We start from the raw sequence: 12,912 nt of genomic DNA on the forward strand, positions 1-12,912 counted from the left end.
AGAACAGAGCCATTGGTGAATGAGCCGTTGTTCCTGAGCAGAGGTACCCTACCCCGCACCTGCATCCTTGGGACTGCCAGGCTGGGCACACAGGGGCTGATCTGTACCACTTCGTTAGAGGACTAGGCTGTTGTGATGAGCCCATCCTGGGGAGACATTGGACATAAAGAAAACTTCCTGCTGTTCATGAAGAAGCCACATTCTCACACTCCCATGGCTGATAAAAGCAAACTAGCCCCAGGCATGAAGGAAACCTAAAAGAGGAGCAGAGGGGCAGAACCCTGGTGGGGAAAACTGGTAGTGGGGAAATAACAGTACCCATTTCTCAGGCTTTCACTGTAGGTGCCTATTTCACTACATTTCCATGTCTTTGAAAAAGGGCTCAAGGCAGCTCAGAAGGGCTCCTCCACCACTTCTTTGGAGTTTTATCATTCTTCTACACACAGAGGTTTGTGGCCAGAAGTTTCCATGGGATCACAAGACCCAATTCATCATCACTTGGCCTATTTATTTAGGGGACCTGCTATGAGTAAGGGCCCGGTTCTCCACACTGTGCCCTGAAGGTCTCATTGCAACAGTCATGGATAATACTGAGTCTATGGATACAGCTGCTAGTGGTGACTATCACAGCTGCTCTCTGCCAATCCACTACCTACTGTGGGGTGGGCATAAGAAAGACAAGCCATGCTAAACAGCTTTATCTCTTAGAACATCAATACTCGAAATACACCCCAAAGGAACATTTTTCTTCTTTTCATTTTTATGTCTGACTTTCTTCCCAGTCATGCATGTCATTGTTAACCTGCGGTCCTCACAGCCCATCAACCTCACCCAAACCTCTGACCTGGTACCTAATGGGGGAGACCTGGCCATGAATGTTGCCGCATTATTCTCTCCTTAACTGCATTCACCTGACGTGGTCCTGGCTCTCACAAGTCAGAAATTTCTGGATGCTTAACAGAACATGGCAGGAGCATGCATCCCACTCAGGAATGCTCTGGCCCACACCCCACTGATAAGACTCCTTTAACACAGAGCATAATAATGCTTTAAATATGTCAGACACTTGGCAGGCCCTGAAATGAAATAAATACTACATTCTGTTTTTTTGTGAGAAGTTCAAAACCAGTTTAGTTTAGGTGGTTAAAAAAAACCTCAAAACAAAAGAATAACAAAGACTTTAATATCTTGAACCTAAAAATAGGTGGGGTTTTTTTTTTGGTATCCAGAATATAACAAGAACTCTCAAACTCAATACTAAGAAAATAACTCAATTTTTACTGAAATTTTTAGGTGACATCAGTTAATAAAATGATATAGGTTTCAGGTTTACAGCTCTGTAACACATTATCCGTATATTGTATTGTGTGTTTGCTGACCCAAGTCAACCCTCCTTGTATCACCATTTATCCCTTGATACTCTCTTCTACCTCACCCACCTGACTTCCCCTCCAGTAATCACCATACTGTTGTCTGTGTCTATGAAATTATATAATTTTTTGCATAATCCCTTCACCTTTTTCACCCAGTCCACAGTCCCCTCTCCTCTGACAGCTGTCCTCTCTGAGTCTGTTTCTATTTAGTTAGTTTGTTTTGTGCATTAGAGTCCACATATGAGTGAAATCATATGGTACCTGACTGGTTTATTTCACTTGGCATAATATTCTCTAGGTTTGTCCATGCTGTCACAAAAGGTAAGGACAAGATGAACTAGGGGATCCCTTCTGTAAAGCAATTGCCTGTAGAAAGCAAGTCCCTATTCTTAGTCAAAACAGATTTATCTTCTGAAAGCAGTTGCCAAGAACCCAGGGATGACTGACAAGACCAGGGAATGTCCCTCTCACTAAGGACAAGCTGAAGAGTTACACCTCAATGCAGGTTAGGTGAAGGACCAAGAGCTGAGGCTAGGATTTCCTGGGCCTGGGTTCTGACTTTGCCTTCTACACTAGCTTTGGAAATCTGGGCCAGTCATACCCATTTTTGGCCTCAGGTTTCTCAATGTTATCCCAACACTTCTTTGAGAGTATTATGAAGGGTTGTTATAAGAAGCAAAAAACAAAAAACAAAATCAAACAATATCCTCACTAAAATATCAATGATGCTCACAGCATGACACCTTTCTTTGTAAAGCATAAACTTTATAGTTTCAGGTTAATAGAATTCTAAACTACAATTTCTAGATCAAAAAGAAGTGAAATACTCAGTTGGAAATTTAATGGACTTAAGCTTATTAGATATGCATCTGGACTTACGCAAACCCATGCAGCCTGGGAGGGTGGCACTCGCATGCACAGGTCACTGCCATTTGACTAGCAAACAGAAACACATTCCCTTCCCTAGAGCCATCCTGACAGTTCAGAGGTCACTGCCAGATGGAGATTACACACAGTCAGCATGGTAAGGTACCAGAGGAGAAATAGCTAAATTTGGATGTGAGGGAATGTGGTCTCTGAAACTAAAAATCTATTTAATGCCCCTGTTCCAGCTCTGTCTTTTAAATCAGCCCCACCTTTTTTCCATGCATGTGGGTAATACATGCCCTACGACTCTTTTCAGCCCTGACTGTGAGATGTAAATAACCAATGTCTCCAATTTCGACAAGTAGTATTCTAAAAGTTTTTCAGAATTTAAAATGCATTGTGCTGTAAGATTGTCTTATTATTTGCCCAATCTCACCTAAACCATAATGTAAATAAACTATGTTACTAATAGTATGTAATACAATCAAAAACTAAGTTAATAATAGTTAATAAAAAGATGAACCCAATTTCTTTGGCTCAGAGGCTTCTAGGGTGGCAGAGGAAGATGAGCTCGGTCCCCCTTCTGGTATGACAAGGACACTTGGCAGTATTTGGAAACCGATGCCTTGGGCTTTGGCAACCTCTGACATTCCTTTCTCCTCTCATTGTACTTGGGCCACTCTCACCCCACTCCTGCCCATTCACCCTCAACAATGTTCCACTGTGCAAGAGATCACTCCTGCCTCTGGCCACCATCCTCCTAGTTTTCAGTCCAGGACTGTCCTCGATGCTGTAGAGACAGAGCAAAGCCACACAGGCCAGCCTGAAGAAGCAACCTGCTGTTGGTTCCTCTGGAACATCTACTGCATGAGAAGAGCAGATCTGCCATGGAGTCAGCAATGCTAAGCTGCCTGCCAGGCCCACCACTACGTTCCCATCATCTCTGCACATTTCGAGCATATCCTGTTTGATTGTTGTTTGCTGTTTTCCCAATGGCAGTTTCAGGGCTCAAAGACAGGAGTGGTATGGCAGAGCAGGTACCTCTGTGGAAACAGGGTTGTGAGTCTAAGCCTGCCTGTACACCAAACAAAGCCTGCCTTTCACTTTTTCCAATATATGGCAAAGTAACTGTTTAAGTGTGTGCTCCAGTGTGACCACTTCGACTATATTCAAACTTCATTTAGAAAACAACCCTGCTTCACATACCACTCCCACAAAAAAAACCTGCCAAAGTTTGCTAGCTCAATTCTTTTTTAATTATAATTTCAGAAATATAATGATACGTCAATCAACTCTCTAAGTCCTAATAGTCCCTCCTAGACCAGGTGTTCTGATGCAAGAGTCTGGTGGTTTGGCAACACTCACTGCCCTGGATGGTTATGTAAGTGGAGTAGGGCCATGTGCATATAAGAACATCTGCAAAGTCAACCAAGACTGCCATCATTTGAGTGAACGTAAATTAGAAAGAAACATTGATGAAAGAAACACCACTTTAAATGAAGTTCCTGTGGCTGGTTTCAAAACTCCATCTTTTAACAAGAAAAAACCTCGTATGAGGCATCATTTTCTCATTCATTCAACAAATGTATCTTGGGTTCCTCCCTCGACTGGTGCTGGGGAAGACAGTAGGAGTAGAATGGTGAAGTGCACACATTGTCTCAGCCTTCACAGACCATTAGCCAAGGGGGAAAAGATATAGAATTAAATAAGGTATTGCTATGATACCTGAACTGGCCACCTTCAGGAAGTGACATTAGCATTAGGACCGGAAAGATAATGAAAGGTGAGGGCTACCAAGAACCTGGGGTAGAGCACAGGCTGGAGGGCAGTGGGCAGAAAGGGGCTAGGACCTTTTAAACCATGTTGAGGATTTTAAGGTTTATTCCAAGGGTTATGAGAACTTCAGCAGAGGTGACCTGTACAGATTCAAAGATGGCAAGATGAGAGGTAGTGGAGGTAATTGCGAGGCTGACACAGTTGCCAGGGGGAGAGAGTAGTGGCCTGGATTCACAAGGTGGCTGTGAGATGGGGAGAGATGACGGGGGATATAGCCAATGTGGTGTGGGGACTAACTGGGTGTGGGATGGGGGATAGAGAAGATGGAGGGAGACAGAAGGCACGAGTGTGACTCCAAATGACAGGCTGGGTAGAACAGCAATGAACTCCTGAGGCCTAGAGGGGAGTGGATTGAATGGATAGATGAGGCATTCTAATTTAAATATATTGACTTTGCATCATGTCCAGGAGGCAGCTATAATACCCTGGGCCTGGAGTTGGCAAAAGAGGTCTGGGCTTGAGTCACAGATCCAAGGCTACCCTGTCACTCTGGGAAATGACTAACACTAGTGGGGACGGTCCAGGACATAGGCCTGATAAGCACCTCTTAGGCGACAGGTAAAGACACATAGTCTGGAAAAGGGAACTGAAATGGAGACAGCCAAACAGGGTGGACCTAGAATGAAGACTAGGGAGTTGCACACCTATTACTCAGGTCACTCATGGAGCTCCAAGAGTGTGGAATGCATGCGGTCACCTCATGACAAAGGTCCTGTTTTTATTTTATCAGATAACCTTTGGCAAGAAATGTCTTTTCATCTTCAATTCCTTCACCCCTCACCATAAGTAAGACAATCTAATTTCAACAAAAATACTAACCCTTTAAAATTAAAAATTAAATGAATTTTTTTACCTCTGTCCACTTGATACAATAAAAGTATAACTGGTCTTAACAGAGAAATAGGAAAGAATGGGTCCTTTAACATACTCACTATTGATACTATTGTGATTGCATGGTGTTTTCATGAATTCCTAGAATTGGCTTGATCCTAACTACGAACAATTCTTGACCAAGTTGGCAGAGATATATCTTACCATATCACTGCTAAAACAGGCCCCTGCTTATGTGCTGAGAGCTTCCCAGTACTGCACAAAGCCCAAGAAGCCACAATCAATGTGGGCCTATTCTACAGATCACAGTCTTGTCCAGAAAACAACATAATTAGAGATTCCCACCTTCCAGGAATTTTGTGTTTTCCATATAATTTTGTAAAACTTTTGGTTAAAAGAAACAACACCAAAAACCTATATGCATTCTTTAATGGAGTGAATAGTCATTTTTTGAGACTTCCACTTGGAACAAATTAAACCCAGCACACTAATTTCTGAAGAAGCCAAAGCTTTTCTTAACTCTCTCCTTTCTCTCTACAGTTAGAAACATCCCTTCTCAAGACTACTTAATCAATAAAATGTTCAGTTAATTTTTTTGGCTTAGCAGCTCATAAAAGACTTACTAAGACACCAGGGCTCACAAACTGAGAACATCTGGGGACCCTCTGGATTGAAGGGTTAAAACTATTGGCAGCTGAAGAACAATCTGGAATGGCTCTGCCCCAATCAGGCCTTTCATGACTGACTGACTTGAGGCAGCTCATTCAGAAAAGCCCATGTGAACTGTCATCCAGATGTCTGAGAACTTGGCTCTATTGATTTTGCCTCCCTGGAATCCTGCTAGCACTGGGGGATGATGAAATTAGACTGTGGACTTCAGTCTTCCTCGGGTACATGCTGTCCTGTGTGTTTTATTTCACAGTAGAGCAATCAAATTGCAACCAAGTGCACCATCTAACCAACGGGAATATAGAGAACATGATAATCTTCCTGTTTGGGAACTGAACCTCCTATTACAGGTCACCACTGGTATAAAGTTTCTTCTTCCAGGTCCATCGCTATTCTGGGAGGCCACTCCGCCTTTGATTTTTAAAAAGCAATTCTAAGCATCACCTGACACTCACTGCCTTCCTCCAGTTTGATGAGAGGAATCCCACTCTCAAGATGCTGGCCGCCAATAAGAACAAGGCTTGTCACTTCCCACAGAAAGCTCTTCAAGAGCTCCCCATTGGGCAGTACTGCTCAAACTTTTCCCCTGAATTGCTTCTGATAGAAAAAGAAATAGAGGTAGAGGTGGAGATGGTGATAATCTATATAACCAGTATCCTCAGCACACATAACCACCCCCTGTTATCAAACCCATTTCACATATGCAAAATCTGAAGTTGGGCCCTAAAATCGCATGAGAGAAAGTGATGGAGCCAGCATCTGTACCAGCTAATCTGACCACAGCTGTGAGCTCTTAATCCACTGCAACCTCCTCTCCTGGCAAGAGAACCAGTTCACACCTTGGGGAAAGGCTGAGGTAGCAGGTTACTGAAGGAAATTAAAAATCCCAGTATTTAACTTTATAAATCATACAAATTTGGCATTCTTTTCATAAGGTTTGTTTTTATTAAAAAAAACAATGCTTCCCATATCACACCCATGAAAAATTATTATTATCCAAAAGACAGAAAATAACAAGTGTTAGTGACGATGTGGAGATATTTAAACCCTTCTGCACTGTTGGTAGGAATGTAAAATGGTGCAGCCATTGTAAAACACAGTACGGCGGTTCCTCCCAAAATTAAACACAAAATTACCACATGATCCAGCAATTACATTTCTGGATATATACCCAGAAGAATTGTAAGCAGGGACACCTGTGTTCATAGGAGCATCTTCACAATACCCAAAGGTAAAAACAACCCAAAATAACCATCAACTGATGAATGGATAAAGAAAATGTGATATATAAATACACAGTACTATTCAGCCTTAGAAGGAAAACTATTTCCTTAGAAGGAAAACAGCCTTAGAAGGAGTACTATTCAGCCTTAGAAGGAAAACTATTCTGTAATATGGTACTACATTATGCTAAATGAAAAAAGTCAGTCACAAAAGGTCAAATATATATGATTCTACTTCTATGAGTGATCTAAGGTAATCAAACTCACTGAGACAGGAAGTGGGAGGGTGGGTGTGTGCCAGGAGATGAGGAGAGGAAGGGGATTAGTGTTTAATGAACACAGTCTCAGTTTAGGATGATGGAAGATCTGTGGATGGATGGTTGTGATGACTGTGCAACAATGTAAATGTCATGTACCTAATGCCATCAAGGTTAAATGGTCAAAATGTTTCATTTTATAATATGTATATTTTACTACAAAAAAGTTCCAATTAAAAATAATTAAAATTAAAATAATTAAAATTAAGATAACTAAAAACCATTAATACCAGTGCCTTTAATAAATTACCAGTTAAATTACCTTCAATTTTCCAAAATATGATTCAGGAAGATTTGCAATTACCCTACTGTTTCAAGTATAGGCCCTGAGCACAAAGCTTCCTCAGATTTCTCATCTGTACAGTGGGATAATGGTACCAGAGACCTTAGGTGACTACAGTGAGGATTCAGTAATATGGTTCCGGCACCAGTGTCTGATGGGCAGCAGGTGCTCTAGTGACCTCCCGGTTCTTATTCCTCACAATGCCCTCTGTGACTTGTCTCCTGCCACCATAGCCTATGAGATTCAGTTAAGGCAGTGAAATTTCTCCAATGGCTCCCCCAAAGTGACAAGTCCTGTGCTAAACCATGATTTTGTGCAAGTCTGTATCTAACACACACCCATATGTAAAATAACATTTGTGGATAGCCGGTGCACCCCCAACCAGTACAAACTCCTTGAAGACGGGACCAGTCTTAGTCATCTTTAACCATATAGTGTATACCCAGGGTGGGGCTAAAGTAGGTTTACAGTTGTGAGTACATGAAACAGAGTTCATTCCTATATTATTTATTAATTTTTATACTATTTTCCCATAAGGACCACTGTAAACCTACTTTTGCTCCAACCTGTGTATGTGTATCACAGGGTCTGGCACCTAATAGAAGTTCAATAAATATTTGATAAAACTTTTAGGGCCTCTTTCTAAACATTAGATCTAGATGTCTACAAAGGAAACATATCTGTCTATGGGACACACCACCAAATTCTTCTTGTGAATCGCATGTATTTTATGATATCAAAAAAGTGTTTCCAATTTCTTTTCCCACTTATCTACAAAGAGAGAAGAGAAATAAGAAATCAGAATTGGAAGGTCCACTGAACTTAAGCCACAGGAAAGAGCCAATCCCAATTCTCATCTCTGGGAAATAGCCATGAAATAAAGGGAAGGCTCCATATTACTGAAGTCATGCTCTCCTGATACACACGTGGGACCACCCATCTACATGTGACATACAGAGACCTACATACAGAAACGCACATGTCTAATCATCAGTAGTGATGTTTAAGGCAACAATGTGGAAGGTCACGGGAGTTCTGTCCCTTTACTTGACTTGATACCCAACCAACTAACCAGTCACCGAAACAGACTTCATGAAGTATAGCTGGTGTCTTTGAAGCTTCTTTGTGTTGAATTTAGAGATGAGACATGAAAAAACTTAAGGTGCTAGACCTGGTATTTCTTCCTGTTCAGTTAAGAGGAGATTAACCAGGAACTAATTCACACCCTTTGTAAAATGGTCCTTTACACTTGCAGGTCGTTGGGGGGGTGGGGGGGAGGGTTTGGAAAGCAGCAACTTTAAATATCTGTTCTTCAAAAACCTGCACATAATAACAATTACAGCATAATGCTAGGTGCTATTTCTTACTTCCTAAGTTAGAGTTTTACTATTTCCTTTCAACTAGTCTACCACCAAATTGGACAAGCACTTGGAATACTTTAGCTTTATCATTCCGTACTTCACAAAATAAGGGGTTTATAACATTATTTGATCTCTAGTGAGTGCTTTGCTACCTTTTGCTGAGTGAAAATTTCTTATCTTAAATAGTAAGAAATGTAAATGGAGAATAAGAACAAAAGGAAAAAACCCACCTAGTGAGACAGTTGTCAAGTTGTCACTTTTTTCTACCTATGTCTTCTGAACAGGAACACTTGGTCTTTTATATATTATTATGCAAGATTCTTTCTTCTACTCCCTTCAGGTATTAAACCTCAATTTTAATTTTCTTCCCCAATTTGCACACACACACACACAAAGTCACAGCAGCATTCTAATATTTTACCTCAAAATAGAGGTGAAGCTAATAAATAGGAAAGGTGGGTGTCTGAGGAAACAAGGCCTGGAGGTCCGTGGGCCGTGTGGACTGCGCGCTCTGCCCCAGCTCTGGTGCCGATGAGGAAGTGCTCAGGCAGACGTTTGTTCCCAGGCTAGTCTCAAGAATGAGCTGTTCTCTGTGGTCCCAAATGCCCTTTTTGATCATGAACAAAGTATTTATGACTGCTGAGCTCCCACTGCACAGCTTCCCATCAAAAGTAGGCTTGGGGGCCCAGTCGCAGCAAGATCAAAATCTTCTACACAGTGAGATTATGAGTGTCCTTTTGAAATTTAGCCCTAGAAGCATTTATTTATTCTTTTAAATGTATTTATTTTCAGAGAAAGGGAAGGGAGAAAGAGGGAGAGAAACATCAATCAGAGATGATGCTTCTCATACAACCCCAGCTGGGGACCTGGCCTGCAACCCAGGCATGTGCCCTGATCAGGAATCAAACCAACAACCTTCCAGTTTTCAGGCTGGCAGTCAATCCACTGAGCCACACAAACCAGGACTAGTCCTAGAAGCATTTAAAACAAACTCACACAAAATGATATCCTTACCTATTATCTTTTAAAACCAAGAATAATAATATACTCAGATGTATTAACCAATTCAAGAGTCAAATATCATAGAGCCATTTATTTTAATTGTATAAAAATAAATGTTGCTAGAACATAGATAAACCTCAAAAGCTAATAAGCAAAACCTCAAAAGGGTTAAGTGAAAGAAGACAGACACAAAAACAATCTATTATATGTTCTAGTGACATACTGAGATGTCCAGAAAGGGGACATCTACAGAGACAGAAAGTTGAGTAGTGGTTGCCAGGGCTGAGGGAGGAAATAAGCAGTGACTATATACGACCATGAGGTTTCCTTTTTGGATGGTGGGCATGTTCTAAAATTAGATTGTACTGATGGTTGCAGAGCTCTGTAAATTTCCTAAAAATTACTGAATTGTAAAACTGAAGTGAGTGAATTTTACTTTTAATCAGTAAAGCTGTTAAAAGTATAAAATAAAAACTATTAATCTTAATTGCCATGTGAATAGTCTAATAAACATTCTGAAGAGGATTTAGACAACAGATCACATAATTCAAGATAAAGCATCTGGGTAATGAATTTCAGTCAAATGAGCCACAGTATGGTTCCCAAATCCCCACCTCAGAGAAATCCATAACATTCCTCACAAGTTTTCCATCCTCTTCACCAACAACTTCATAAATCAACTCTCTTGATGATTTTTCTAGCACTATTTTTAGGGACTTGAAAATGAACATTTAGGTTTTTTAGTATTTGCCTATTTGGACTTCAGCTTTTCCCCTTGGCCCAACCCTACATTACACAGGAGAGAAAACCTGCTTCCTATTATTTGTATGGATTAGAGTAACAAAGAGAGGCCTTCAGCCAAACAATCAAGAGCTCTCCCAAGAAATGCCCTTTGGTAAGTAAGTCCTAGGGTATGAACAGGACAGTACGATGACAATAGCAAGAACTGCCGTGTGGTGTATAGGCAAGTTGTTGGAGTAAATTCTGAGTTCTCATCACAAGTAGAAATTTTTTCCTTTTTTATTTATTTATTTTTTATTGTGTGTATGAGATGATGGATGTTAACTAAACCAACTGTGATACTAATTTCACAGTATGTTAAATCAAACCATCATGCCATATACCTTAAACTTACATAGTGATGTATGTCAATTATTTCTTAATAAAACTGGGGGGGGAAAGACTTTTTAATGTTCTCTTTGGGATATATCTTGGATATGATCCAAAAGTCATCTACATGCAACACTCCTAGGGCTGGTGAGTTTTCCACATACCTCCCTCTTGGTCAGATTCAGAATAAGATGTCTAACTTAGCACAGTGTTGGGAACAGGCCAGGGGGCACTGCAAGCAGAGCACCAGGACTATGACAGACGCTGTGTGATGAGGGTCACCCTGAGTCATCCTTGTTGCTAGTGTTTTAGGCTGATTGATTATCTGGCCAGCTAAGCAGATACATTCATCTATGTTTGCCATTTTCTAGTCCTTTCTTTCTAGCTCCATATGCAAACTGGTAATAGGTTGACATACTAGTCAGGTAAATCAAGAAACAGTATCATAGATTCCAACACTAGCCCCAGTGGAACACCTTCCCACTGTCTCCAGGCCAGGTTGCAGCCCCAGGCCACTTACTCCTGACTTCAAAATGTCACCTGTCACCCATTTTCTTTTTCCTATTCCTGGCAGTCAGTTTCCTTCACATAGGGGACTTTCCAGTGTTAGAAACAATAAAGACTTCTGTTCAATGTCTCATTTTACAAATGAGGACCCAAGAGATCAAAACTAAATAGCTAAAATGTTATGGCAACTTTATACACAACTGTCAAAACTTAGAAACCACCAAGATGTCCTTTAGTAGGTGAGTAGATAAATATACTGTGGTATATCCAGCAAATGAAACATTATTTGGTGATAAAATGAAATGAACTACCAAACTCTGAAAAGACATGGAGGAAGCTTAAAAGCATATTACTTAGTAAAAAAAAAAAAAAGCCAATCCAAAAATGCTACGTAGTATATGACTATATCTACATGGCATTCCAAAAAGGGCAAAGGGACTTTTGGGCATAAGTAAACACAGTAATTGCTTCCCCCTACAACCACATCAAAATTACAACTAAACTACAGAACCATCATTTAGAAGAACCTGAAATCTGGCTGAATGAAAGTCCTACAACTAGGGAATTAAAGAAGCCACACTGACACTGGTAGGAGGGACAGAGAAACAGAACAGGCTGGTCCCACACCCACACATGGCAGATAAAAATTGGGAGGGACATCTCAGCTGAGGGGGTCCCCTTGAGGAGGAAGGGATCCTAACCCATACCACACCAGACCCCCTAGCCCAGGGTTTCAGTGCCAGGAAGAGAAGTCCCCATTACTTCTGGCTGTAAAAACCAGCGGGGATTGAGGCTAAGGGAGATGGAGGCTTCTTGAGTCCCAGGCAGTTAAAATCTGGCATAAAATCTGGCCATGAAAAGCAGTGGGGTTTTCATTCTTTAGGGGGAAGCAGGGGTTCACCAGAGACACAGGCACCCATTTAAAGGGCCAATGCACAATATTTCCTTCATAGCTACTCAACCTGGGCTCCTGTGGAGGGAGGGTGGACCAGATTAGAGTTGTGTGAGGTTTGTATCTGGGGAGAGTACTGAAGGGACAGCTGCCAGGATCCCTGTGCTGTGTCCCTCTCCCACACCACAGATGCCATATTTCTTGGGTGAGTGCAGCATCAGCCTAGGGGAAAGCAATAGCCCTATCATGTGAACTCCCTCTCACCACACCCAGCAGAGTTTACCCAATCATCCTGAGGGGTACAGCCAGAGGTTCTTTCAGTGATTGAGCCTAACGGACAATGAGCAACCTGAGGCAGACAGAAGCAATTCTTATTGGGGTGTCTTAGGACTTCTGCTGACCTGTCTCCAGGCCCAGTACTGGTAAAAACTAGCTGTGGTGCACAGCTTGGTCCTTCCCATTTACACCCAGGCCCAACAGAGGCAATCACAAACTGTGGATCGCTTGCAGCTCCAAACAGATTGCCAAGGGCCAGTCACAGGCAGCATCTGACACTGGCCTACACCAGATCCCTCCCAAAGGGCCCAGAACCAACATATCCAGTAGCCAGCCACACAACATCAGAGCAGGATCCAGTAAGT

General features: G+C 41.6%; 1 protein-coding gene across 10 annotated transcripts in view; it reads right to left on the reverse strand.

Annotated features, from left to right (window-relative positions):
* Nucleotides 1-12,912, reverse strand: part of SPATA13 (spermatogenesis associated 13) — a 337,287-nt gene that overhangs the window by 95,368 nt on the left and 229,007 nt on the right. The window lies entirely within an intron of this gene.

This window comes from Artibeus jamaicensis, unplaced genomic scaffold (genome assembly GCF_021234435.1).
Source record: "Artibeus jamaicensis isolate MK-2021 breed Jamaican fruit bat unplaced genomic scaffold, CSHL_Jam_final contig_1028, whole genome shotgun sequence".
In the NCBI taxonomy this organism is placed as follows: Eukaryota; Metazoa; Chordata; class Mammalia; order Chiroptera; family Phyllostomidae; genus Artibeus; species Artibeus jamaicensis.